This window comes from Leucoraja erinacea, chromosome 23 (genome assembly GCF_028641065.1).
Source record: "Leucoraja erinacea ecotype New England chromosome 23, Leri_hhj_1, whole genome shotgun sequence".
In the NCBI taxonomy this organism is placed as follows: domain Eukaryota; kingdom Metazoa; phylum Chordata; class Chondrichthyes; order Rajiformes; family Rajidae; genus Leucoraja; species Leucoraja erinaceus.
In genome coordinates, this window is record NC_073399.1 from 17,467,426 (window position 1) to 17,495,359 (window position 27,934).

Genomic DNA, 27,934 nt, shown 5'->3' on the forward strand with positions numbered 1-27,934 from the left:
ACAGATATACGTAGTCTAGCAACCCACTGTGTCTGTACTAATGCCAGGGGATGCAATCAGACAACCTGGTGTAACCCACAAGAGAAAAACTAAAACAAAAAATTCTTAATTCTAAATTAAAAGCAGGAAATGGAAGCAATATTCAATACGTCAGACCGCTTCTATAGGGAGAGAAACAAAGCTAGAGAGGTTGATGATCTTTCATGAGAAAGAGGGATAGTTAGGAAAATACATGATTTAAGGTGCAAGAGAAAATGGAGTCAAAGAGGGCAAAGGGAATATCTATGATGAAATGCACACCAAACTAGACTGCGATGCAAATGGGGGTACAAGTGCAGTGATGGCTTGCGACAAGTTGATGTTAGATCTGGAGGACATATAAAAAGGAGATACTGTAAATGAGGACAGAGGGAGAGAAAAGGAAACAATAATGAAATCTAATTCATTCTCTTTTTTCTCCATAGCTTTGGTTTTCAATTCCTTTACAATGGAATTATAATGCTATACAATAGAGAAACGGGATCCTTAGCACAAACCACATTCCCTTGTCATCATAATGAGGAATATTGGCCATGAAATTCTATTAGGTTTCTGTGCTCCAGGCAACACAAATTTCATACAGGACACAAACTACACATGGCCTTCAGTGTGCTTGGCAAGCTAACATGGGAAACAAGAAGCCTCCATCAACTCTCACCAACCTCTACAGATACGCCGCAGATAGCATTTTATCGGTATACATCACAGCATGGTTTGAAAACAGCTCCACCCAAGACTGCAAGGAATTGCAGAGAATTGTGGATGTAGCCCAGACCATTACGCAAACCAACCTCCCTGCCATTGACCCCATCCAAACCACACTGGCTCGGCAAGGCCACCAGCATAATAAAGGAAGAGTCTCAACCCCTTCTTCTCCCCTCTCCCACCAGGCAACAGGTACAGAAGGTACAGTGGGGTGTCTGTGGAATTCTCTGTCTCAGAGGGAGGTGGAGGCGAGTTATCTGGATGCTTGCAAGAGAGAGCTAGATAGGGCTCTTAAAAACAGCGGAGTCAGGGAATATGGGGAGAAGGCAGGAACGGGGTACTGATTGGGGATGATCAGCCATGATCACACTGAATGGCGGTGCTGGCTCGAAGGGCCGAATGGTCTACTCCGGCACCTATTGTCTATTGTCTATTTCCTTTTTAACCTCTTACAGTGAATATCAGGTACATGATTACTTATCGATACCCAAGTTTAACTTTATGTCCATTTATGTCACTGCAATCCCCAGAAAATAAAAAGTTTAAGCTAAAACCATATGGATAAGCAAGTTATTTCAATTCCCTGAAATTCGCACAGTCTTCTGAAAATTATTATTTGGATGGCTTCTTCCAATGGGGTCACCCTGGAAAGGTAATTGCCATTTATGGGCATTCTCCTTACTGGGAAAGAGTTGGATAGGAATTGAATTCCCAGTTCGTTTTCACAAATAAAATATATTAACATATGAGAAAATTGTTGGAACGAGGTTTCCAGTAAGTAGTTGCATTTGGAATTTCCTGCTGCATCATCATCATTGGGAGAAATGCTGGGCCCAATGTTGAACTTCAAGCCCCAGTAACGTTAGTTTGCCGCAGAGCACAGAATTGATTAACGGCGCTGAAAAGACTCTTCAGCCCACACATAGTTCCGATTCAAGCTGTGTTGCCCTTTTAAAAAACACCATCACAAATGTTGTTTGCCAAAGCTTATTAAGATATGCAATCACAGTAACTATTTACATGGTTGAGTGAGCTATTTGCACAGTCTACACCTTAACTCATGCTCTTGTTAATTTGTACAAACACCATCTTTGGGGATTCATTTTCAGCTGGATTGATTCCAAATTTACAGCGTTCTGCCTTGTTTTCACAGTTCTTCTAAACCACTACTCCCCAAGATTAAAAAGAAACATGTTTATGCAGCAATAATGAGTCCCTTTTTAACTATTTCACTGTCCTGTATGGGTGGTTTTGTGGTCTGTTCACACTGGTTACGTTCTATCTCATTGCTGCACAGGGATCCATTTGCCCAAGTCTTCAATAGGTGTCTAATGCTTAATCCAACTTTAAATGATAACATTTTTTTAAATTTAAAGAAAGTGACTTCTAATATAACCTGGCACCTTTAATGTGCCGAAATGATAACCTGAATGTGAACTTGGTGACTGACTGAAAATATTACATAAAAATTACATAAATGGAGGTGATAAACATCGGCAAGGTCTAAATGTAATTTTTTTTTCATTAAAGGCTTCAGCATTTAGCACACATGATTTACAGTCATGTTTATGTTTCAGGTATTTTCCTTGGTAGCCATATCACAAGCGGCACAGTGGCGCAGCAGTAGAGTTGCTGCCTTACAGCGCGGCAGACCCCGGATCGATTCTGACCAGGGGTGCTGTCTGTGTGGAGTTTGTACGTTCTCCCTGAGACCAGGTGGGCTTTCTCCGGGAGTACCAGTTGCCTCCCACTCTCCAAAGACGTACAGTTTGTAGGTTCTTTGGCTTCTGTAAATTGTAAATTGTCCCTAGAGTGTAGGATAGTGTTAGTGTACGGGGGTCGCTGGTCGGTGCAGACTTCAGTGGGCTAAAGGCCCTGTTTCCACGCTGCATCTCTAAACTCTAATGCCTAGAGTAAAACAAATAATCCCTGGTATGATCAGAGGCTGCTCTGCCATAAACCTGTGTACCTTCACCTGCCTGATATTCAAGTGCTTGTCCTAAGAGGCAGCATTCGAACAGAGAACCTTTGTTTCTGTTCTTCAGCCTCCCGCATGTTGCCATGCAATCATCTGCACCTCAGGACGCTGAAGTATAAAATAATACGCTTCATCAATGAGCTATTGGACAGGTCTCTTGAATGTTCGGCAGGTACAGTACTTAAGAGGACAATACATTTGCACGGTAATTATAAAATATATTATTTCACTGACATACCAGGTACAGCAAAAAGCATCCACTCATAGACCAGTGTTCAATTGTTGAAAGTCAGCCAAAAAAGACCTGATCCCTTGTAGCTATTTGTATCTGGGTATTCTCTGATAATCTCAAACACTGAATCACCTGTACCAAAGGATAAGGATTTATGGTGAGGGGGGGAAAGATTTCATATGATCCCCAGGGGTATGTTTTTTTTATGCAAAGAGTTCTGGGTGTATGGAACGAGATGCCAGAGGAGGTAGTTGAGGCAGGTAGTATCGGAACGGTTAAGAAACATTTGGACAGGTACATGGATAGGACAGGTTTAGAAGGAAGACACAAAATGCTGGAGTAACTCAGCAGGACAGGCAGCATCTATGGAGAGAAGGTAATGGGTGACGTGTTGGGTCGAGATCCATTCCTTCTCTCCAGAGATGCTGCCTGTCCAGCTGAGTTACTCCAGCATTTTGGGTCTACCTTCGACTTAAACCAGCATCTGCAGTTCTTTCCTACACAGGTTTGGAAGGATGTGGGCCAAACGCAGGCAGGTAGGACGAGTGCAGATGGGGCATGTTGGTCGGAGTGGGCAAGTTGGGCCCAAGGGTTAGTTTCCATGCTGTGTAACTCTGTGACCTCAGACTAACTCTCAGAATCCTGTGAAATGATTTGGGGACAAAGGGACACAGATACATCAACCATCCCTGTGACTGCAGCAACTTGGGACATTTCCCTATCACGTTGTGCTCCAGCACATGTTCAATGTCCAATACTTGAACATTCATACATTTACGCACAGGCACTGGGGCCCTGATGAACACCTTTCAATCTGTTTAAGAAGGAACTGCAGATAACCGTTAACTGGCATTAGTGCCTTAAACTATCTATTTTTGCACATGAAATAGCTGCACATGCATGAGGAAATTAATCAACGCATTAAAGAACCAGCACCATTTTAGATCTGTGTGTAATATAAGCAGAACAGCCAAAACCCGGTAAAAATTTTAAGCAAACATTATAATTCTTGTCATTGTGCAACATGCATCTATCTACTACCACCATTCCGTCCATCTCTTTATTTAATACAGTCGATTGTTATGGATTATTCAGGAGTTATAGAATAAAATTGTAGAGGCTTCAAACGAGAACCAGTCTTTGGAAAAAGATACAAAGCGCTGGAGTAACTCAGCGGGTCTGGCAGCATCTCTGGAGAACGGGAATATCCATATTCTCCAGAGACACTGCCTGACCCGCTGAGTTACTCCAGCAGTTTGAGCATTTTTTTGTAAACCAGCATCTGCAGTTCCTTGTGTCACCAGTCTTCAGAATTCCTGTTCCACTGCGAGCAGAAATCAGTTTGAAATTAAAAGGACAGTTTTGTATACAAACAGATCTGGGAATAGATGGCATTTGTAGGGTGGGGTGTGTCACAGACTCGGGAGTGGAGAAGTTATTTGAGCGAGTCAGCGTTTGCCAACACCTAAGAAATGCTGAGTGAACCGCGTGGCTCCCAGGGCCACACCAGCTCTGATCAGGGACTGGAGCCGAGACAGTGTGTATGGATTATGTCAGGAGTTCCCAGGGGCATAGGCTAAGCATAGACCATGGCACCTCAGAGCAGACCCGATTAAAATAAATTTAAGGGCGGCACAGCAGCACAATGGTAGAGTTGCTGCCTTACAGTGCCAGAGACCTGGTGTTGATCCCGACCGCGGGTGCTGTCTGTACGGAGTTTGCACGTTCTCCCTGTGACCGCGTGGGTTTTCTCCGGTTTCCTCTCACACTCCAAAGACATATAGGTTTGATAAAATTGTAAACTTTGTGTGTGGGATAGTGCTAGTGTACGGGGTGATGGCTGGTCAGAGCGCACTCGGTGGCCCGATGGTTTTGGTTTCTTCCAACGCTACAAAAAAAAGGTTTGTAGGTTTATTGGCTTGGTAAAAATGTAAAAAGTGTCCCTAATGTAGGATAGTGTTAATGTGCGTGGTTCATGGTCAGTGCGAACTCGATGGGCTGAAGGGCCTGTTTTCACCAAACTTAACTAAACTAAATTGAGGATGCTATGAATTTACGAGCAGCTGAAAAGTCCATTCAAAATGTTGCTACATTTTCAATTTCACATGTAACTTTCATTTAATAAATGTGATCTATAAGACAAATGATAATAGAAACATAGAAAATAGGTGCAGGAGTAGGCCATTTGGCCCTTCGAGCCTGCACCGCCATTCAATATGATCATGGCTGATCATCCAACTCAGTATCCAGCATAGACCTTCTATCCATACCCCCCTGATCCCTTTAGCCACAAGGGCCACATCTAGCTCCCTCTTAAATATAGCCAATGAACTGGCCTCAACTACCTTCTGTGGCAGAGAATTCCACAGATTCACCATTCTCTGTGTGAAAAATGTTTTTCTCATCTCGGTCCTAAAAGACTTCCCCCTTATCCTTAAACTGTGACCCCTTGTTCTGGACTTCCCCATGTTGATTCGTTTACACTCGATGAATGCTGAACCGAGCCGAACTTCCTTCCCATTTCATCGGTGGTCAAAGCCGTGGCATTATCATAATTAAAGGTAAAAAGCGATGGAAATGAAAGGAGGAACGACAGAGGCAACGGCAAACCATTATAGAGAAGATAAAGCCACAGGCTGAAAGGGTTAAGCTGCAGTTGTGGTATTAAAACTGTCTTCTTTAATTATTGTTGTTAAAAGTTGAACTGGTCTGTAAATTCCTGTGCAATGCATGACTCCCACTCGGTGATGCCTTTTCCCCTCCAAAAAGTCACTCCCATTCCGACAGATGGACATTAAACATCTGTGCTTTGCATTCACTGCTCAAAGTTAACAATTCCATCTCCAAGTGCCTATTCCACCGTAGATTAGTTGTTATATTAAATCTTATTACCAAACTTATATTGTAAGCATATTGAAGTACCTATTCCTTCTCTCCAGAGATGCTGTCTGACCCGCTGAGCTACTCCAGATTTTTGTGTTTATCTTCGGTGTAAACCAGCATCTGCACTTCCTTCCCACACATGAAGTCTTCAGCGTTATCTGTGAAAATTGTACTTGTGGATCGGATACCTGTACACCCTTCTCTGGAAGAATACCTGCCCTGATTTTTTTAAATAACCACTCTCACATGGCACATTGCCTTTGCAATATATTGGCTCTTTTGTTTTTACAGATTGAACTTCGTTAGTTGTTTATTACGGTGTCTGCTCAGCACCGTGTTTATATATCTGTCGTGCTGTTGCAAGTAAGGATTTCATTGCTCTGTTTCAGGACATATGACAATAAAACACAAAAAGCTGGAGTAACTCAGCAGGACAGGCAGCATCTCTGGAGAGAAGGAATGGGTGACGTTTTGGGTCGTGACCCTTCGTCAGGCTGAGAGAGAAGTGTCTCGACCCGAAACGTCACCCATTCCTTCTCTCCAGGGATGCTGCCTGTCACACTGAGTTACTCCGGCATTTTGTGTCTATCTTCATTGGAAACCAGCATCTGCAGTTCCTTCCCACACCTGACTCTTGACATACTATTCACAGGTACTGTCCCTGACAGGTAGAGCGGTAGAGTTGCTGCCTTACAGCGCTTGTAGTGCCAGAGACCCGGATTCGATACCGACTACGGGTGCTGTCTGTATAGAGATTATACGTTCTCCCCATGACCGCGTGGGTTTTCTCTGAGATCTTCAGTTTCCTCCCACACTCCAAAGACGTACTGGTATGTAGGTTAATTGGCTTGGTGCATATGTAAATTGGCCCTACTGTATGTAGGATAGTGTTAATGTGCGGGGATCGCTGGTTGGCGTTGACTTGGTAGGCCGAAGGGCCTGTTTCCGCGCTGTATCTCTAAACTAAACACTCCTACACCACTGACAGGATCTACATGCTGCAGAATGAAGTAATGCCGCATGAAGGCAGTTAATTTCAACAGACCCATATCACCTTGGCCATGCTCTCGTCTCGCTGAGCCCTTCGGGAAGAAGGCACTGGAGCCTGAGAACTGTTACCTCCAGATGCAAGAACAGCTGCTTCTCCTCAACCATCAGGCTCTTGAACCACCCACCTTGTACAACCCTAACCACAAACCTACCTCAACAACAAACAATTATGGATTGCACTGGGAAAATTTATATGGAAAGGACAGGTTTGGAGGGATATGGGCCAAACGCGGGCAGGTCGGACTAGTGTAGCTGGGACATGTTGGCCAGTGTGGGCAAGTTGTGTCGAAGGGCCTGTTTCCACACTGTATCACTCTATAACGCTATGACTTACTTGGCTTGCACTATCATGTTCTTGTTTATCTTGGAGAGCTAGTAACTTTTATACTGATTTGTTGCCTTGTTGCATTTTAGGTACCTGTAAAGATGCAGCAATAAGAATTATTTGTCCAGGACCCAATGTATATGACGATTAAACACTCTTGACTCCACAAGGGATTTAGTTTGTAAATGGGTGATAATTAGAACGAGACAAACAATTCTGGTGTTTGTTATGTTTTGGAAATCACACTATTCAATCCCAGCACTTTATGTTTGATGTTGAAACCTGTTCCCCCGTCTGAGGCTCTGGACTTTCAGCACCAAACTGCACATTGTTAAAAGATCTAAGTCAGGTGTCTGTGTAGCCTGCACTAGAGTAATGTGCATGAGGACAGTCTGCTGATTGATGTTCAGTCCTGATCCACCCACTTCTGCTGCCAATGACGACTCAGCAAAATAGCAGGATTTAAGTGGGAGGACTCTTGGCAAAATAGCAGAACTTAATTTGTTTTGCTTGATGACAGGGACGTTTCTTTCTTCCTTTTACAAAAACAAAAAAGTTAAGGATAAAATCCTTCATTACAAACTTTTCCATTACTATTTGTACGGAGGAACTGCAGATGCTGGTTTAAACCAAAGATAAGACACAAAAGGCTGGAGTAACTCAGCGGGTCATATAGCATCTCTGGAGAGAAGGAATAGGTGACGTTTCAGGTCGAGACCCTTCTTCAAAATAACTCACTTACCAGGAATGGACTTTTTCCACAAATAGCAAAGGAATATTATTACAAAGGGAAACTGAAAAAAACAATGCTCACGTAAAATTTTAGCACATTTATTTTTAAATCTAGTGCAGCTGAAACCAAGAAATAAAATTATGAAAATAACCAAAGAACAATATATGAAAAAAAGAGAAAGAACAGGTGGCGTTTCGGGTCAAGACCCTTCTGTATACAGAGTCAGGGGAGAGGGAAACATGAGATACAGATGGTGATTAATATGGTTACTCTGCCTCAGACCACAGTCTGGGCAAGCCAAGAGTGGCGTGGGATTACGTGGATGTGTACACCTGACCCAAATGAAGCAATGATGGCCAAATAAGTTTTCGCACAGGCATTATGTGGAGTCATAGAGTCAAACAGCATGGAAACAGGCCATTCGGCCCAACTTGCCCATGCTGGCCAAGATGTCCCACCTACATTCGTCCTATCTGACCCGCGGCTGGTCCATATCACTCTAAACATTTCCTTTCCATGCACCTGTCCAAATGTCTTTTAAATGGTGTTGTAGTACCTGTTTCAACTACCTCCTCCGGCAGCTCATTGCAGGGAAGGAGACAGTGTGGAAAGTTTATCAACAATCCTAAATAAGTCAATAATTATAATCCAATAATTCAAGAAGTAGCAAACCTCATCATAAATTGAATATTAATTTTTAATACATCTTATTGCTTCCGATCACACAAGGAGTCACATATTAGGAGTGTGTAGAAAGGGACTGCAGATGCGGGTATATGTCAAAGATAGGCACAAAGTGCAGGTGTAACTCAGCGGGTCAGGCAGCATCGCTGGTGAAAAAGGATGAAAAAGACCTGAAGAAGGGTCCTGACCCGAAACGTCACCCATCCTTTCTCTCCAGCGAGGACGTGGGCAGCACAGTAATACAGCGGTAGCGTTGCTGACTTACAGAACCAGAGACCCGGGTTCTATCCTGACTGCAGGTGCTGTCTCTATGGAGTTTGCATGTTCTCCCCATGACCTGCGTGGGTTTTCTCCGGATACTCCGGATTTGTCGCACACTGCAAACACGTACAGGTTTATAGGTTAATCGGCTTTGATTAAATTGTAAATTGTCCCTAGTGTGTGTAGGATAGCGTTAAGAGTGCGGGGGTCACTGGTCAGCGCGGACTCAGTACACCGAAGGGCCTGTCTGCACGCTCTATCTCTAAACTAAACTAAAGATGTTGCCTGATCTGCTGAGTTACTCCAGCACTTTGTGTCTATCTTCCACATATTAAGGCTGGCTGGAATATCATAATAAAACTGGTGCATTCTCATACAGGGACTTAACAATTGATCCGTGGCGACTAAAAAGAGAATAATGATCTATAATTAGAACATTTGCCATTTTAAGGTTTCCTTTGCCATGAGGGAGGAGTGCAGCTTTAAGAGTGAGGAGGAATACACGTGTGCAGGAGCCTGCCAAGAGCATGTTCTAGTGCTTACTGGCAGCCACTAACACACCAGAGAACAATGACTTCTTTAGTCAAACAGGGAGAGTGCGAGAGAGAACAAGCCTGTATCAAAAAAAAAAATTTTTTTTTAATAGTAACAGCTGTCCCTGGAGCCATGACCCTGACAGTGTTGGAACACTGCAGCTCTTTCAAGGAGTGACAGAATAAGCAGCAGTGCAGCTGTGCAGGGGAACTCATTTACAGTTCAGGCAGATTAACGCACATGTCCTGAATAGGAGACAAGAATTTTGATTTACGGAAGGCAAAGATTAACTCTTAAAGGTCAAAATAATTCTAACTCATGTGAATAACGTCGCACAAGTGTGAAAATATCACTCGGCACATCAAGGCAATTAACGGTGAGTCGAGTGTCTGTGTACGTGTGTGTGTGTGGTGCATGTGTGTGTGTGTGTGTGTGTGTGTGTGTGTGTGTGTGTGTGTGTGTGTGTGTGTGTGTGTGTGTGTGTGTGTGTGTGTGTGTGTGTGTGTGCGCATGTGCATCTGTGTGTATATGTGTGTGTATATATATAAGTGTGTATGCGCGTGTGCACATGCGTGAGCGTCTATGAGTGTATGTCTGTGTGTATATGTATGTGTGTGTGTATATATGGGTGTGTATGCACGTGTGCACGTGCGTGAGCGTGTCTATATGTGTGTGTGTATATATGTGTGTGTGTGTACATATCTCTGGAGAAAAGGTATAAGAATAAAGAGAATAAGAAAAAGTTGACATTTCAGGGTCTATAGATGGGTTTCGACCCGAACCGACACCTATTCTTTTTCTCCAGAGATGCTGCCTGACCCGTTGATTTACTACAGTCTTTTGTGTCCCACTTATATGTGTGTCTGGCCGTATATGCATATCTGTGCTTGTGTATGGGTGTGTCTGTGTGTCTATGTGTGTGAGTGCGTGGGTGTGCGTGAGTGTTTGTCGCTGTGTGTCTATGTTTGTGTGTGTGCGTGTGCGTGTGCGTGTGCGTGTGCATGTGTGTGTGTGTGTGTGTGTGTGTGTGTGTGTGTGTGTATGTAAGAGTGCAAAAACACAACATTCTCCACATTTCTCCATTTCTTATTATAATATCCAGAGACAAAGTTCACGTACCTGTTGAGTATTTTCAGCAGTTAATATTTTGGGTGAATCTATGTCATATATTGGCACAGAAAATAACTTTGCAAGCAGCGTGCAATATAAAATCTTCGGATATTGAAAGTCAACAAAAAAATTAGCTTGTTAACCCTATGTTTACTGGCCGTTCTGAAGAATTGTCAAACCTGTTTGCAATAAAGGGCACTTGTAGCACACCCCTCCAATTAGAAAATTCTGAAGGCTTGCAAAAAACAGTACAAATTATAGGGAGTGGCTAACAGCAAACTGGATGATCTTTCCATACAATTTGCATGCAGCTTAGTACAACCTGGTGTAGTATTATCTCACATAAATGCTGCAGAATTGTAAGTAAGTTCTGTTTTTTTTTAATGTTGCTCTTCTCAGTGCAATGTGAGCAAGTCTAAAAACAGAATGCATACAAGCTGCTTCAATGATCCAAAGTACAACAGCAGTTCTTGTCCCTGTCCTGTCAAATCTTATCTTGCATTATACTTGTTCTGTTAATATTGATAACAATGAACCAACATTCACCCAGTAACTATTCTGCTCACTTCTCTACAACAGTCTGCTTCCAGCTCATGTGATGAGCGATTTGATTGTCGAACAAGTTCTGTCTGACACCCTGAAATAGGTTTGCATCAAGTTTCTTGGAACATATCTACTTTTCCCCCCCCATTTAGTAAATTATATAATTACCGTGCTTTACAAATCGGTCTCCAAAACAAAATCGTCCACAAAATGTTGAGTCACAACATGCTGGAAACAAAGCCAAGGTATTTCTTACTAAGAATTATTCCATGGATAGCAACACACTTCTTTCAAAATTAGCACTATCCCTGTTGCATGTGGCTGATTACATGATTCAGCTATGACAGCTTGAAATAAAATGGCACAGTGGCGCAGCGGTAGAGTTGCTGCCTTACAGCGCCAGAGACCCAAGTTTGATCCTGACTATGGAACTGTCTGTATGGAGTTTGTACTTTCCTCCGCATGACCATGTGGGTTTTCTCTGGGTGCTCTGGTTTCCTCCCACACTCCCAAGACATACATGTTTATTTGGCTTTGGTTTAAAAAAAAAAGTATATTTTCACTAGTGTGTAGCATAGTGCTGTGTATGGGGCTCGCTGGTCAGCGCGGACATGGCGGGCCGAAGGGTCTGTTTCCGTGCTGTATCTCGAAACTAAACTACACTGAACTAAACTAATAGCCATTCCTTTTCTCAGGCTTCACTGGCAACAGCAGTAGTTACCCAGATAGTTCAAGTCTGAGTGCTTTACCACATCGCTTCCAGGCATCCGAACTCGCTCTATCATTACATTTAACTGAGGAAAAATGTCTCATCTTCCTCCGCCCTCTCGCCATTTTACTGACTTCAAAGCTATTCATTCTCAATTTATTCTTTTATTGGCTAGGGTTGAAATTGTGAAAGATGAAAAGATAGAGAAAATGCTCAAAAAGCAAATTAGCTCTGCCTGTGACTACAGGTAAGGCTTTGTCAGTTGGCACGTGTAATGTGTTTGCAGTTCCCATTTTCTCCTTTCAATAAAAAGATTTGATCAAAAGAAGGTTGATTCAAATTGAGAACCAGTGGTGTGTGGGAGTCCGTTAGCTGTGGCCCTGATATCTCACTACCAATAATGTGGCGTGAAGCAACATCTTCAATGTTCAGTTGAGTTTGAAGCATGGAAAATAATATAGAAAGGGTGGCGCAGTGGTAGGGTTGCTGCCTTACAGCTCCAAGGACCCGGTTCGATCCTGACTATGGGTGCTGTCTGTACAGAGTTTGCACGCTCTCCCTGTGACCGTGTGGGTTTTCTCTGGGAACACTAGCTTCCCCCCACACGCCAACGACATACAGATTTGTTGGTTAATTGGCTTCAGTAAAATTGTAAATAGTCCCTACTGTGCAGGATAGTGCGAGTGTACGGAGTGATCCCTGGTCACCATGGACTCGGTGGGCCGAAGGGCCTATTTCCGCACAGTATCTCTAAACTAAACTGAACTAAATCAAAACCGGCTGGGTTTTTTCCCCCAGTAATTCTCCTTCCACTTTGTAGTCAACAACTCCTCAACAGGCCGTTTCTGACGTGGAATTTGCTGACCTTTTTGCACATAAAATTGTAGTTTAGAGGCCATAGCACGGGCCTATTCTACTTTAACAATAGAGTTTTATTGACCTTCAATCTGAACATCAGAAGTGGAGCATGTTCTATGCTATTGTATGTTTACTATACATAATCAAATGAGAACTGATATTCCAAACCATTGGTAGTTCGCTATTTGTAGCACGCATACCCAACGATTTATTCAATGCATGCAGTTAAAGAATAATGAACTTCCATAACCATCCTTCTACTCCCCACAGATACAGGATCACACTGTAGAAACATGGAATTACAGATGCTGATTTACATAGAAAGACAGCAGCACAGCAGTAGAGTTGCTGCCTTATCAGAGCCTTCTCCAGGGCAGCTCCCAGGCTTTGGAACTCCCTCCCCCAACTGATCCGCAATTCCGCGTCCCTCACCATCTTCCAGTCCCGCCTCAAGACCCATCTCTTCACCTCTGCCTATCCTTAGCCCCACATCCCCCTCCCTTTTCATCTGTGCTTGATTTGCCTCATATTGTGTTTTGAATTGAATTCTGTCTTTAATTTGTGTACTAGTCATGTCTCTACTATTTATTTCATTCCGCTTACATGTTTTTCCTCTACTTGCTAAATTTTTGTAAGGTGTCCTTGAGACTCTTGAAAGGCGCCCATAAATAAAATTTATTATTATTATTATTACCGGGGTTCGAGCCTGACTACGGGTGCTGTCTATACGGAGTTTGCACGTTCTCCCTGTGACCACGGGGGTTTTCTCCGGGTGCTCTGGTTTCCTCCTACACTCCAACGACGCCCAGGTCTTTAGGTTAGCTGGCTTCGGTAAAAATTGTAAATTGTCCTTAGTGTGTAGGAGAGTGCTAGTGTATGGGGTGATCGGTGTTTGGCGCGGACACAGTGGACTGAAGAGCCCGTTTCCATTCTGTGTCTCTAAAGTCTAAAGTAAAGATACAGGTGCACAACCTTTTATCCGAAGATCCAAATAACGAAAACCTCTGAATAGCGACATTGTTTCAGTCCTTGAAAAAAGGTCCTTGAAAACGTTCACGGAGGGCGGCCCGCAGAGGTGACAGCGGAACCTCCGGTCGGTCCTCGAAGAAAGGGGAACTAAATCCCCATTCATAAAAGAGAAGGTGAGGGTCTATTGCGCGGGAGGGTTAATAATTGACAATATGCTGCTCCCTGCCCTCTGAGTTAAAACGTTCCCACGGTAGACACGATACACAGTGTATCGTGAGTCTTGCGTGGGAACGTTTTAACTCAGCGGGCAGGGAGCAGCAGATTGTCGCTCCCTTCAGTTTCACCCCACCTACACCTACACCCTCTGCTTCCTGGCCATGTGTGTGACCCCTTCCCTCCCCTCTCCAGCTCCCCGCCCATTGCACCGGCGTGGGGGCTTTGCACTGTCTTCACGTCGGCAATGCCAGTCACCGGAGACGTCAGGACCAACGGGACACCGACCCCCAGGCCCAGACCCCCAAGCACGGAGATCCCAGAGACCCACAGCCAGCAGCAGCCCAGCCCCGCTCCAACTCCAGAGGAAAACTGCAAACTAGCGGGAGACATCGGGACCACCAGGAGCCGCTCCCCGATGGGCCGCTACGGCGACGTGGCAGTTCGCCCACAGCCCGAGCTGTGCCCCCTCATCGGGACACCGACCCCCAGGCCCACTGCAAGCACGGAGATCCCAGATCAGCAACTCCAGCCCAGCCCCGTTCCAACTCCAGAGGGGCAGCTGCTGCTGGTGCGCAAGGTGCGTCTTGTTCTCGGGCTGTGGGCGAACTGCCACTTGTCGCCGTAGCGGCCCATCGGGGAGCGGATTCCTCTGGAGTTGGGGGTGGGGGGGAGGGGGAGGAGGGTATTGTGCTGTTTGATCGCCCCCTACTATCCCAGGGACAGGGAGACAGGACGTTCACCAAGGGCGGCCCGCAGAGGTGACAGCGGAACCTCCGGTCGGTCCTCGAAGAAAGGGGAACTAAATCCCCATTCATAAAAGAGAAGGTGAGGGTACATTGACCGGGAGAGTAGGAATCCCAAGACAAAGTTGAGTGAGCGTTCACCGAGGGTGGCCCGCAGAGGTGACAGCGGAACCTCGGATCGGTCCTGGAAGAAAGGGGAACTAAAAAGAGAAGTGGAGGGTATATTGCGCGGGAGGGTATATCGCCTACCTGGAAGAAACCAGACATTTTTCCCAGGATGTCGTCTGCACACCAAAGCTCACGTTTGGCGTCTCTGCTGCACACGGATATAAGAGTGTGAAAATGTCGCCTTAGGCCGCCTTAGGGCATGAAGCCCCGCTAGGGTGACATGAGTGCGGGAGGTGATTCAATGCTGCGGTCACATTTACAAATTCAGGAATTCATTCAACACACTGCATTTCATACAGACATTTATTCTGCAAGAAAAAAACGACACTGAAGACTCAAACACGCGACCGAGGAACTTCCGGGATCAAGGCGCAAACTCGCGACCTTGCGGATATGAGCCGGGCACTCTACCACTGAGCCAGCCATTAAAATCTACGCTAAAAAATGTCCATTCCGAAGACCGACAAATTCCAAATTACGAAACGTGTCTGGTCCCAAGGCTGTCGGATAAAAGGTTGTGCACCTGTACAAAGTACTGGAGTAACTCAGCGGGGCAGGCAGCATCTCTGGAGAACATGGATAGGTGATGTTTCGGGTCAGGGTCCTTCTTCAGACCTACCCATGCATTCCATCTGTGGAACACTCTTCGGACGTCTCGGACAATCTCGGAAGGCGGAGATTGACAGATTCTTGATTCTCTCAGTCTGAAGAAGGGTCTCGACCCATTCCTTCTCCCCAGAGATGCTGCCTGACCCGCTGAGTTACTCCAGCATTTTGGGTCTATCTTCAGTTTAAACCAGCATCCACAGTTCCTTCCGACAGATTCTTGATTAGTACGGGTGTCAGGGGTTATGGGGAGAAGACAGGAGAATGGGGGCCGAGAGGGAAAGATAGATCAGCCATGATTGAATGGCGGGGTAGACTGGATGGGCCGAATGGCCTAATTAAGCTCCTATAACTTATGCATTATGAACTTCTCTTTTTCACATCACTAAACTATGCACAGCACACCCGCAATCGCCCACCCGTCATGAGGTTACCCACCATCAGTGTACATTTCAAGGTCTATCACCCTTGCTTGAATATGACGGATGGCTACCTGTGTGAACACAATGAGGCATTTCTGCAGCTGAAACCCCAACTTAAGTTTCAACTTCAGAGGACGAGGAAAGTGGCGAATAGTCAGTATATCTTCCACATCAACCATGAAGGATAACTTGACTAACAAGTTGTAAAACCAAGCAATTAACCCCCTTTATCTCCAACTTGTGTCATCTTATAAGTTAATGGTTTCCATAATGATTCGATTCGAAAGGCAAGCCAAACCTGAACCAAAAGGAAAGTCTAGTTCAGTTTAGTTTAGTTTATTGTCGAGATACTGTGTGGGAACAGGCCCTTTGGCCCATCGAGTCATTGCTGACCAGCGATCACCCCATCCACTAATTCTATACCACACGCTAGGAACAATTTATAGAAGCCAATTAACCTACAAACCCACACGCCTTGAGAGGAAACCAGAGCAGCTGGAGTAAACACAGGGAGAATGTACAAACTCCATACAGAGAGCACCCATATCTGGATCAAATCTGGGACTCTGGCGCTGTAATTCAGCAACTCTACCGTGTGCCCAATTAATTCCAATTAAAATAAATCAGCAAAATCGTGATATACTTCAATTCATATGGATAGCTTCATTAAGAGTATTTTGTGGCCGATTCTACAGAGGAATAGTGAGAGAGACATCCTTCATAACTCCTCTTAGGCAAGCCTGCATCTCACTGTATGCTAGCCCAGAAGTGCCTCGGCTTTTTATTATGTTCTGGAAAAATGTAATGCTGGAGGGTTTTGTTAAGAATCTCTGACTCATATATGATTAAGGTTGATAAAATTGCCAGCGTGGGCCAAAGTGGGGAAGAGAAATTCATTTTTTCCTCCCCGAGTCTAAAGAAGTCCCCTCCTTAAAAAATGCCTCCATCATTACAATCTAGAAAAGGATTCATGAAGGACTGGCCAACAATGTCCCAGCTACACTAGTCCATAGACTCCATTACTCAAAGACCAAATTACATCGAATCTACCCAGCTATTTCTCCATTATGTGACAGATGCAAAGATGCAGATGGTTCTTTAACACACATTTTCTGGCTCTGTCCTCATATACAAAGATACTGGTCTGAAATATTTAAGTGGTTCTCTGGGGCCAATGAAAAGATATTCCCCCTGATCCAGAACTGGCACTTTTTGGATGCTCAGAGACTGCTTTGTGCTTCACGTCTGAAGAACAACAAGCACTGATACTTGGGATGGTGGCAGCCAAGAAAATGATCCTAACAGACTGGAAATCATCCACATCCCCCTGCTTCGAAAAATGGCTCAATGAAATGATAATAGTCATACAGATGGAAAGGATACGCTTCCACAACTCCAAGGTACACAACAACTTTTTAAGTCTTTGGGTACCTCAAAGATCAATAATTTCATAATGTCATACTTTCTGCAAAGATGTAGTCCTGTGCTCTTTACTTGTGCTCTTACAATGCCCGACTCTGTAGCACATAGAAACATAGAAAGTAGGTGCAGGAGTAGGCCATTCGGCCCTTCGAGCCTGCACCGCCATTCAATATGATCATGGCCGATCATCCAACTCAGTATCCTGTACCTGCCTTCTCTCCATACCCCCTGATCCCTTTAGCCACAAGGGCCACATCTAACTCCCTCTTAAATATAGCCAATGAACTGGCCTCAACTACCTTCTGTGGCAGAGAGTTCCAGAGATTCACCACTCTCTGTGTGAAAAATGTCTTTCTCATCTCGGTCCTAAAGGATTTCCCCTTTATCCTTAAACTGTGACCCCTTGTTCTGGACTTCCCCAACATCGGGAACAATCTTCCTGCATCTAGCCTGTCCAAGCCCTTAAGAATTTTGTAAGTTTGCACCATGTGGATTGCACCAATATTGTTATGTCTGGCAGCTTTTTCTGGTGTCTTTCTTTTCTTTCTCTTTTTTTGTTTTGTTTTGTTTAAATAAAAAAATGAAAAAAGAAAGAAAAAAATCTGACTCATATATGATTAAGGTTGATAAAATTGCCAGCGTGGGCCAAAGTGGGGAAGAGAAATTCATTTTTTCCCCTGAGTCTAAAGAAGTCCCCTCCTTAAAAAATGCCTCCATCATTATAATCTAGAAAAGGATTCATGAAGGACTGGCCAACAATGTCCCAGCTACACTAGCCCCACTTGCCTGCGCTTGGACCATATCCCTCCAAACCTGTCCTATCCATGTAGGACTTGCTTGTGAAACTATGGAATTTTATTTAAGTGGCAGGTATAACCAAAAACATTAAAAGAAAAATTCCCTGTCCATACTGACCAAGGAAATATCATTACACCGACAGTGAAGGTTATTTCTTTGTCCAAACAAGTGATTATAAACTTTGCAATGCACTCATGCTCCAGTACGTGCATAAATAGTTTCAGATGCTTTTTTTGGAGTCTGTTTATCATGAGGAAGCAGTCCAAAAAAAACTCCCAGCCTATCTTCTGATTATTTAACCATGTAACCAAGGAAGAAAAATAATATGAATTTTAAAACCTTCTTGAAATCTAAACGTTAATCCTGACTCCAGTTAGATCAGCTGGCCAAAAGTTGTTGGACCTGAATATTTAACTGTTCAGAGAAGAAGAGTAAATAATTCCCAATTGTAAGCTTCAACCACCATTGGGAAATCCATTTGGAAAGGCAAGGTCTTCACCAGGACCTTGGAAAGTCAAGGAGTGAATAGGGATAGACACAATTGCTGGAGTAACTCAGCAGGACAGGCAGCATCTCTGGAGAGAAGGAATGGGTGACGTTTCGGGTCAAGACCCTTCTTTAGACTGAGAGTCAGGGGAAAGGGAAGCCAGAGATATGGAAGGTGTGAAAACGACTGATCGAAGCAGACGATAATCAAATGTAGAATGGTTCATTGTTGGCTGACGGGAATGTGACGACGCATACGAGCAGGAAAATTAATCAGGTGGACGGTGAAACTAGGCGGAGGACTAGGGTGGGGGAAGAATGAAGGGAGCGAGAAAGCAAGGGTTACTTGAAGTTAAAGAATATTCATACTTGGATTCATTATGGGTAGTCAGCTTGGCTTTGTGCTTGGGAAATCATATTTCACATTATGATTTAGTTTTTTGAAGAGGTGACCAAGTAGATTGACAAAGGCAGTGTGATAGACATCGTCTACATGGACTTCAGCAAGACCTTTGACAGGGTACTACGTTGTAAGCTGGTCGAGAAGGTTGGATTTCATGGGAGCCTGAGCGAGCTGGCCAACTGGACATAAATTAGGCTTGAAGGTAGAAGACAGAGGGTGGTGGAAGAAGTCTTAGTTTTGGGGCCTCAATCTCAAACCTGCTTCAGCACTTTGGGCTGGCAGGCTTCGAGTTGTTAGAATTGGTCATACCCTTTCCACCATGCTCAACACTAGTGTTCCTCAGGGCCGTGTGCTCAGTTCTTTGGTCTTCTCCCATGACTGTGCGGCCAAGACTATCTTTAAGTTTACCGAAGATACCACCATAGTCGTCTGGATCAACAATGAGGATGAGGCAACGTACAGGAAAGACATCGAGAATGTTGTGGTGTCAGAACAACCACCTCATCCTTAATGCCGGCAAGCCAAGAGAGTTGGTTGTTGACCTAACGAAGCCAAGGGGTGTACATAAGCTTCTCATCCACAGAGCCGCTGTGGATATAGAGACGGCCAATAGCTTCATATTCTTCAGCAAGTATGGCTGCCATCTTGTCCATTCCCTTATCCCTCGTCTAACTTCTGGGAAAAGATACATTGGTGTATTATACTGTGTACCCTATGAGCTTCATGGGAAGGTATAGTGTTTCGGCCCGAAACGCTGCCTATTTCCTTCGCTCCATAGATGCTGCTGCACCCGCTGAATTTCTCCAGCATTTTTGTGTACGCCCAATAAAAAAGGTTGTCTAGGATTACAGTAGGATCTTGTGCACTGGGCCAATGGGCCAAAGAGTGGCAGATGGAGTTTCATTCAAATAAACACAACGTGTTGCCTTTTAGTCGGACAAAGCAGGGTAGGACACATGCAGTAAATGGTCGATTCTAGAGAGTCTTGTAGAACAGAGAGACATTGGGGACAGGTACGTAGTTCTATAAAGATGGCGACTTAGGTGGACAGGGCGATATGGCGGTGAATTCGCATTTAAGCACCTCGGCAGCTCGCAATGTTCTGGACAAATTTAGCAACTAACATTTGTTAAATGACTGCTTGCCCACTAAAACAGTAGAAGAAAATAACAAGTTTACAACTGACAGCATAACACAAATATGTCTTCTTAGTAATACTGTTGATTCCTTTGTTCCACAAGAGTATGCTGTCGTCTTCGGTTGCAATTTGGTGTGCACCGGCGATTACTATTTTAGAAATTTCTTAAACTTTTTTCATAACAAAAAGTGCATACCAAAAAAAGAACACAGTGCAAAGCTCTTTACATTCTTAGTGTCATTCCGTAGCACTGCGTTACTTGTTCTAGTGCTGTTATGCGATTTGTTCAATGCATGCAGTGTTAGCACGTCTTTTTTACACAGCACCAATGCCACCCATGTAGTCCCTGGGCAACAAGACTATTCTGTTTGAGAGTTCTCACCACCAGACTTAGCCCCTCAGTGTCCAGTAACAAAGACTGGGATCCTTCCCCAAAGAGTCTTTGCCCTCAGTACATCCCTCATCAGAAACTAGTGCAGGGCTGGAATGTGCCTGCCAGCTGTATTCCCGCATGGTCATCTCGCTGTGCTGGAAGAACAAGAAGTCTCAGGCAGACCAAAGATGGGCAGACCAAAGAGCATCTTCCGCTGAGTCACTGGCTGTCCAACTGCATTTGCTTCCTGGCTCAGCATGTGTCCCTGGGAACAGCCTGCAGATCAGAGCAACACAGCTCCTCATGGTGTACTGTGACAGAGACCACTGCAAATCCACCGTCTGCAAAGAGGTCTCAGGTCTCGACCCATGTGGTTGCAGTGAAAGGGCAATGATGAGCCAGGGGTTGCATTTCCCAGTTGACATCAGAAAAACCAGGCACGGGGAGAAAGCTGTTGGGAATGGAGTAGTGGAGACGTAGCGGAAAATAGGAAGGAAGCTGAGCAACATGGTGGAGGTTGAGAGGAAGCAGCAGCAGATGAGAGAACGGGAGAGAGAGGTGATAGGAAGAACGCAATGAGTGGTTGCAAGACTATGGAGAAAGACATAAGATGAAAGGTAAAGATTGGGCTGAGTGCTTTGGGGCAACACGGTAGAGCTGCTGCCTTACAGCGCCAGAGACTGGGGTTCGATCCTGACTGCGGGTGCTGTCTGGACGGAGTTAGAACGTTCGCCCTGTGACCGCGTGGGTTTTCTCCAGGTACTCTGGTCTAGGCGTGCAATTTTGTAGGTGAAATGGCTTTGGTTAAAATTGTAAATTGCCACTAGTGTGTAGGACAGTGCCAATGATCACTGGTCGGCGTGGGCTCGGTGGGCCGAAGGGCCTGTTTCTGCACTGTATCTCTAACATCTAAAGTCAATATCTAAACTCTGGGTGCAGAGAGCAACATGTCCTCTCTATGCTGTGCCCTTCAGCCATTGGCTTTGGTTAACAAAATCCCTTCAGAAAATTTTCTCAGAGAATTTCTTCTTGTCCAGTTTACTCAGTTGAGTTTCAAGAGTCGGGTAAAGCAAATTCCCCGTGGCAAAGCCTCACTTATTTGTACTGCTTTGTAAGTTAAAGAGGAACACCTTTAACTGATTTTGAACAAGCCTTTACACATTGTACATTTTAAAATAGCACTAAATAGGTTAATATGCAGAAACTTTGGATAGATGGGGTATGCACACACGTGAACACTTTCTTCACAGTAATACTATACCCGCAGCCGTTGCATTGGCATTGAGATGACTGTGTTAAGCTAAAGCTGCAGCCAATACTCCGGTCATCCTAGATGCTTCGAAAGAAGAAGCAACTTCATCCAAAGAAGTGGGTGAAGAATAACCCTGTTATTAAGCCCACTGGCATTACAAAGTAATGGGCCTGTCCCACTTACTCGACTTTTGCGATGACTGTCGGCACCCGTCATAGGTCGTTGCAGGTCAGCGGAAATTTTTAACACGTTGAAAATCCATGGGCGACCAGAAAGACACTGCGACTCTTTGGGCGACTGAGGAGACTACTCACGACCACACAGGCGACACCCTGGCAACATGTCGCGGGCTGAAGCCTATATGGTCGTGAGCACTCGCACAAAGAGTCGTACCTTGTTCTGGTTGCTTGTGAATTTTCAACATGTTGCAATTTTTCTGCGACCTGTAATGACCTATGATGGGTGCCGGCAGTCACCGAAAAAGTTGCGTAAGTGGGACAGGCCCATAAAACATTTCAGTTCCCTCAAATGTCGCCTCATAAGATGCCGGGGATCCTAGTGGTACGTTTGTTTTGATAGAGGTAGTGCTCCCAGCTGTATGTGACCTTGAGCCGGGTAGTTCAGCTCAATAGTATCTCCACACACTACCCTGCAGAATGACAGAATGTGATCTGGGTGGCCCATGGTCAGACAGCTCTTGACCCCTTCTGTCTCTCACGGAAAGGTCTGTACCCGAACTGGAACCCTCTCTTGTTTCCAAAGGCTGACATTTGTGGTGCAATATTTTTCTATTTCCATTATAAACCAAGTTCTGAATCCGGTAATAAAAATGGCACCCATTTAACAGATCAGGAAAGACCCTCCATTCAAGTGAAAACCAGTTTATTGAACTAATGTGGTCGGTGCAGATCGATGGGCCGAAGGGCCTGTTTCCATGCTGTACCTCTATACTAAACTAATCCTGGTTCGATATTTATAATGGGAGTAAGAAGTCAATAGGCAAATAAAATGGTAGCGTTAGAGATTTGAAGCAAAATAATTCCATGGATGTCAGCAACCTACATTTGATTGCCGAAGGGGAGATAGAAAAGTATTTGACACTTTGAAAAATAACCCGTCAACAGGAAGGAATAACTGAGGAAACACATTGCAGTTTCTTACCAAACTAAGTGGACTTTGCATGGACTTCCTCGTCTTTATGCAAAGGATCGGCGGGGCGTGGAATTCTTTGCCACGGGCTTGTGGTTAAGGCATGCCTTAAGGGAAGAACAGATAAATATCTGATGCGGAGAATAAGCAGAGATTAAGGCAGGGCAGCTGGCCTTAATCTTGCACTGGTCCAGTAAGGGGCTCCCATCGTAGCGATAGGGGAAATGTGCTTCGGGTGCACTTTAAATGTGCACGCTCCTCTGAGTCCACAATTTCAAACGCTCTGATCACCAAAGCTGCTTGCAAAACAAATTAGATAACAAACTCTGTGTAAACCACTACAAATACACTGTTGTCGGTGTTTAAGGCAAACACATCTTCAATGGACATTGGCAATTTTACAAATTTGTTTTGTGTCAGAGAAATAAACAGACTTATTTGTGGTATGATCGTCTAATATTTGATATAGAAACAATCCTGCATTCAGGTCTGTCAAGCTCATGGGTTTTCAGCTCAGTTAAGAATTGTAGTGGAGAATTGTGGTGGAATTCTCTGCCACAGAAGGCAGTGGAGAATATTCACTAGATTTCGAGAGAGAGTTAGATATAGATTAACGGAATCATGGGATATGGGGAGAAAGCCGGAATAGGGTACTGATTTTGGATGATCAGCGGTGCTGGCTCGAAGGGCCGAATGGCCTACTCCTGCACCTATTTTCTATGTCTCCGTTAGTACGAATTGTTGTCATTTTATTCAAACTGCTACTTGTGGGTGAAGGAAAATCAGGTCGTAATATTCTTTGACAACATTTTTAGTCATGTATCTACAGATCACTTTAGGGAAGTTGAATTCACTTGAAAACCAGTGTAAGGTCACCACAAATATCAGCGCACTGCAGGATGTAACAAAATTATTGTGCTGTTCTGTTATGTGTTTTGATTGATTTAAAAATCATTCAAAAAAGGTTTAAGGAGAATCCGGACAATAAAAGCAAGAAATATAAGAAGCATCCCAGGAGATATTCTGGGATTTGAGGTGGCCTTATGAGGAAAAACTGGGAAGATCGACCTGTACTCTGGGACTTTGAGCTTGAGATTTCACCAGACCCCGAGTGAAGAACTCCCTCCTTGTTTCAATGAGATCACATCTTGTTTCCCAAAGTCCCATGGTTCCACAACATCTGTGGAAGCGCAGTCATTATGTAGAACAAAGAACTACAGATGCTGGTTTATACCAAAGATAGACACAAAGTGCTGGAGTAACTCGTATGGGTCAGGCAGCATCTCTGGAGAAAAAGAATGGGTGACATGTTGATTCACTACGTATATCCGAGATAAACCTTGCACTTCAGTGGATGATGGGTGTTGGGCAGGAGACTAGAATGAAGGCCAAAGACCAAATCAGCCACAATCTTACTGAATGACGTAGCAAATTGAGGGATTGGATAACAAAACTCTGCTCCTATTTCCTGTGTTTCTAAACGTAATCATTCCGTTGCTGGTAAAGAATGCTCTCCCTGTCCCATCAGTGGTACTTGGCACAAATGAGATGCACATCTAAAGAGCACATTTCCCCTTGATTTCAGGATCTTTCCAAGAATTCTAAATGAGAATGCCGATAAACAATGATAAATCTTTCCAAATATCTGTTTTTGTTTATTGAGCACATTAAAATGTTTCTTCACCCAAGAGATCCAAGTCATTTTATTCTACATGACGAACAGATTCTACTCTTTTTAGTTTAGTTTATAGATACAGCATCGAAACAGGACTTTTGGCCCGACCAGCGATCCCCTTACATTAACACTTGCTTGCCTCTGGTTATATCCCTCTAAACCTTTCCTATCCATCTACCTGTCCAAGTGTCTTTTACATGCAGCCATTGCACTTGCCTCAACTACCTCCTCCAGAAGCCCGTCCATATACCCACCACCTTGTGTGTTTAAAGGGTTACACCACAGGTTCCTCTCAGCTTAAACCAACATCCTCTGGGTCATGACTTCCCCCATCCAAGGTACAAGACTCTGTGCATTTACCCCACACGATTCTCCTGATGATTTTATCCACCTCAGTGAAGATCATCCTTCAGCCTCCAGCACTCCAAGGAATAATGCCCTAGCCTGCGCAACTTCTCCCTGTCGCTCAGCCCCTCAAGTGCTGGCAATATCCTGGTAAATGTTCTCCGCACTCTTTTCCAGTTTAATTTCCAGCTGAACGCTTGCTTTGCCAGAGATGTCGCTTCCTCCAAGTGAACAAGAACAGGTAGGAGCGTTGACCACCGCGGCTGGGGGTTCGTGCCAGATTGCTGGTGGTGCTCTGAATGAATTCTTGCTGCGCCTTGGCCACCTTTCCATTGGCACCGCGCAAAAGCAGGAGCAGAGGGAAGGCCGCTGGCCGCGTTTTTAATTTTCACAAGTAATGCGAAACAGCTGTACATTGAGAACAAAGGTAAAAATGTGCAGCTGTGCCGTGAACAGGGTTTGTGCCTTTCATTTGGAATTAGGCAGAAGACCAGCGCGGCAAGTCACCGGCAGAAAGGAAATGTGCTGCACATTCATGTCAGGGTTTTGCAGGAGTCATAGCCTCAGGACTCGTTCTTGTGAGCCAGAAACACTGCCTCGCCCCCCCCCCCCCCCCCCCCCCCCCCCCCCCCCACCCCCCCCAAGCCACCTCCGGCAAGATGGCTGTCGTTCAACCCCACATCCCAATGGACTAACAATGCATTTTGTGTCAAAAGTAAAACAATGCACATGTTGGAAATCTGAAACAAAGGTGGAAAATGCTGGTAATGTGCAGATGTTCAGGCAGCATCCGCGCGGAGAGAGGAACAAGGCTGGTGTTCCGGATTGGTTACCTTCCCAGTTTAACCCCTCTATGATTCCTCCTGTTCTCTGGCTTTGCATATCTTTCATTCATTTCTTCTATATACCTTCTATATCGCTCATTTCCTTCTGCCCCTGACTCTCAATCTGAAAAAAGATCTCGACCCGAAACGTCACCTATTCCTTTTCTCCAAAGATGCTGCCTAACGTTGCTACTCACGCTTTTTATGTCTATCTTTGACGTAAACCAGCACCTGCAGTTCTTTTCTATACATTACTTTAGTTTTAGTTTAGTTTACTTTAGTCATGCGTACTGGGGTGCAGTGAAAACCGTTTGTTGCATGCTAACCAGTCAACGGAAAGACTATACATTATTACAATCGAGCCATCCACAGTGTACAGGTACATTAAGGGAATAACGTTTACAGCAAGATAAAGTCCAGTAAAGTCCAATTAAAGATAGTCCAAGGGTCTTCAATGGATTCGATAGTAGCTCAGGACCACTCTCCAGTTGTTGATAGGATGGGAAGAAACTGTCCCTGAATCTGGAGGTGTGTGTTTTCACACTTCTGTACCTCTTGCCTGATGGGAGGAGAAGAGGAAGTGAACGGGGGCGAGACTGGTCCTTGATTGTGCTGCTGGCCTTGCCGAGGCAGCATGACGTGTAGATGGAGTCAGTGGAAGGAAGGTTGGGTTGTGTTAATGGTTGATGTCATCCTTTATGATCCAAGAGTCGCAAGAGTCAGGAGTATTTAATTATCACAAGTAATGGAATAAAGACATTTCTACTTGCTGCAGCTTTACAGGCACATTAATGCAACAACACCACCACAAACAAATATACAATCAACAAGATTCCAATAGATTATCACTAATAATTCAATAAATTATCTTACTAGGATCCATTAGGATCTACTTGGGCGGCAGAGGTAGAGTTGCTGCCTTAAAGTGGCAAAGACCCGGGTTTGATCCTGACTACGGGTGTTGGCTGAACGGAGTTTGCACGTTCTCCCTGTGATTGCGGAGGTTTTCTCCGGGTGCTCCGGTTTCCTCCCACTCTCCGAAGACGCACAGGTTTGTAGGTTAACTGGCTTTGGTAAAAATTGTAAATTGTCCCCAAGTGTGTAGAACGGTGTTAGTGTACGGGGGTGATAACTGGACGGTGTGAACTAAGTGGGCCGAAGGGCCTGTTCCTGCACTGTATCTCCAAAACTAAACTAAATTAAACTAAACTAGTACAACAGCTAAATGCAAGTTGAAGCAGAGCCTTCCTGTCTGTGCAACATTGGCCCTGGTTTTACTTTACCAATGTCATTTTAATCTTATTTTATCCTTGTAATATTATTGCTGAGGTGACCCGTTGTCTTGTCAAACACATTTCACTATACCATTGACCCTGTGTTAACCTACATATGACAAACAAACCTGAATTGAATTGGGATATTGGCACAGCGTTGGTGGACTCCTCGTGGAGTACACCAGTACAGCACCAACTTCCACAGCCTTTCCAACTTTTCTGGCTGCGAATTCAGCTCACTGAAGCCACTACAGGCAAATGCGGGGAGCGGACTGGTAATAAATGGGAGTAATCAGCTACATCGGAAAGCTTATTATCTGATTTAATTAAGTTTGTTTAATTGTTTCCAAAGAGCAAGTCCGTGTCTCATTGTCCTGTAATCTTTCAAAATAAGTTAATAAATAATCGTTTCAAACGTTGTTATTTTGTTAGCAAGGCCCAAGTGATTTTGTGACACTCAGTTCAGTACCAGCTGCAACAGTTGTTGAGCCGTGGTCAGGGCCCCACCAGCTGTCAAGGCCTTTCTGTCAGTGCGGGCAGCCACTTGTGCTAGGGGCGGCACGGTGGTGCAGTGGTGGAGTGGCAGAGGCCCGGGTTCGATCCTGACTACGGGTGCTGTCTGTACGGAGATTGATCCTTCTCCCCGTGACCTTTGTGGGTTTTCTCTGGGCGCTCCGTCTGGTTTCCTCCCACACTCCAAAGGAGTACAAGCTTGGAGAATATTTTGGTTTCAGTAAATTTGTATATTGGCTCTAGTGTGTGTAGGATGGTGCTAGTGTACAGGAATCGCTGGTCGGTACGGACCCGGTGGGCTGAAGGGCCTGTTTCCGCACTGTATCTCTAAACTGAACTAAACTAAGCACTTACACCGCACTGCAGTGGCCTCGCCAGTATACAGGGAACTGGATCTCAACGTAACTGGGACACAGCAAATCCGGAGCAGCAGAAGATCTGATGAGGGGTATGGTGGTGAATCTGTGGAATTCATGGAGGCCAAGTCAATGGATATTTTTAAGGCGGATATTTA

General features: G+C 44.6%; 1 protein-coding gene across 1 annotated transcript in view; it reads right to left on the bottom strand.

The window, feature by feature from the left end:
• The window catches only part of bahcc1b (BAH domain and coiled-coil containing 1b), a 275,740-nt gene that overhangs the window by 153,713 nt on the left and 94,093 nt on the right, over window positions 1–27,934 (bottom strand).